This window comes from Octopus bimaculoides, chromosome 7 (genome assembly GCF_001194135.2).
Source record: "Octopus bimaculoides isolate UCB-OBI-ISO-001 chromosome 7, ASM119413v2, whole genome shotgun sequence".
Classification (NCBI taxonomy): domain Eukaryota; kingdom Metazoa; phylum Mollusca; class Cephalopoda; order Octopoda; family Octopodidae; genus Octopus; species Octopus bimaculoides.
The window spans coordinates 21,003,432-21,005,766 of record NC_068987.1 but is presented as its reverse complement, the minus strand read 5'-3'; positions in this window follow the sequence as shown (position 1 = coordinate 21,005,766).

Sequence of the window (2,335 nt, the reverse complement as noted above, 5' to 3'; positions counted from 1 at the left end):
GATATATAATATGTTATTGGAATTGGAGCAACGATAGACGTTAGCAAGGTTAATGTCGGTTTAGAAATGTGAATGTATCAATTGAAATGTTGAATATGTGATCTTTTCTCAAACATGACTCAAACATGCGACCATCGATATTTGGTCACCATCACCCTACCACCACCACCACCACCACCACCACCACTAACAGTACCACCACCACCACCACTAGATAGTTCTCTTCCGAGGCACAAATCCGGGCAAGGTTGTTTATGGAAAACCAGCGTACACCCATGCATACTAACTTCCCCTCTCCATGCCACCGATGTTATCTGAGGGAAAAGCAAAGGGGCCGATACAGCTTGGCACCAGCAATGTCGAAACTCATTTTTACAGCTGCGTGAACCGGAGTAACGTGAAATAAAGTGTCTTGTTCAAGAACACAACACACAGCTCGGTCCGTGAATCGAACTCGCTACCTCATGGTCGTGAAACCGATTCTCTAACCACTGAGCCATGCACCTTCACCGCTTATACGTATCTATAAATGAGTGTATGTGCATTGCATGTGTATGTGTAAGTGCGATTGTGTATGTGGGCCATGCTTGTGCTTTGAAGCAGTCTCGATAGATTCCCATTTATTTGATCTACCCATTATATCAGGGGTTGACAAACCGGGATAAATGAAATTCTTGTGGGTAATGAGAACTCAATAAACATACGCAAAATCATATAAAAAACGTGCTCTTTGTTACGACAGAAATATTTCTTCTGGCCTGAGGTAGGTTGCTGCAAAATGCAGCAACTTTTGATTGCCTTTTCCAACAAACTACCTTTGCAAATAAGGATTTTGCACTCTAATGAACATAAAAAACAAAGCAGAGTAATCGATTGGACCCCGAAGACTGTATCCAAATTGCTCTCACATCAAAATACCCCAATTTTGATGTAATTGTAACAAAAATGAAACATCATTTCTCCAAAACCTGAAGTGAAAAAGTTTCTACAAAAAAACCTTTTGTTTCCTTATTTCTTTTATTTTACTTTACTTGTTTCAATCATTTGACTGCGGCCATGCTGGAACACCGCCTTTAGTCGAGCAAATCGACCCCAGGATTTATTCTTTTTGGAAGCCTAGTACTTATTCTATCGGTCTCTTTTGCCGAAAAGCTAAGTTACGGGGACGTAAACACACCACCATCGGTTGTCAAGCGATGTTGGGGGGGGGGGGACAAACACACACACACAAACATATACACGCACACACATACATATATATATACATATATATGACGGGCTTCTTTCAGTTTCCGTCTACCAAATCCACTCACAAGGCTTTGGTCGGCCCGAGGATATAGTAGACGACACTTGCCCAAAGTGTCACGCAGTGGGAATGAACCCAGAACCATGTGGTTGGTAAGCAAGCTACTTACCACACAGCCGCTCCTGCACCTGAAGATATTAGTTTATTTTATCGCAATTGTTTTGTACTTTTATATTTATAATTATATTCGCCATATAAATAGATTCAATAAACCTTTTGAATTCAAAGAACCTATGATTTTCTTCTTTTCAAGTCAAGGGAGTAACATTAGCATAAATAAATTTATTTTGGGGTAATTGGTTAAAAAAGTTCCCCGACCCCTGCATTAGAAGGTACTGTATGTTGAAGTGATACAACCTTCAAAAACGAACCAGGATCAAAACCCTAAGGAGAGCTTTCGATTGATCCAAATTAATCAAGGCCCCACCGAAAAGATGTTTATTACACATCCGCTCAACGATGAAGCGCATGACATAGGGGTTTCTCATGAATAGATCTGGTCCGGGGTCGCACATGCCTGTGACATCCCGAACACCCTACCTACGACAATAAATCTGTTGTAGCGAGGGTCCAGATGAGTTTTAAATGATACTGGGGAAGTCTTGAGCTACGTGGATTGAAGCAACTTACCAAAGAATACGATTCCTTTCATGGTCGAAGAATGTTGAGATAACCAGGCAGGGAGGCCGGTAGATAGATAGATAGATAGATAGATAGATAGACAGACGGACAGACTGATAGATAGACAGATAGATAGATAGATAGATGCATAGATAGATAGATAAACAGACAGATAGACAGACAGACAGACAGACAGACACACAGGCGAAGAAAGGAAGGAAGGAAAGAAGAATGAAAGAAAGAAAAATCTGTACATTAAACGCACACACAAGTAAATGGTGAGACAAGAAAGAAGGCAGGTAGGTATGGATGTCGGAAGGTAAGTATATATACATATATATATATACATATATATACATATACATATATATATACATATATATATATATATATATATATATATATATA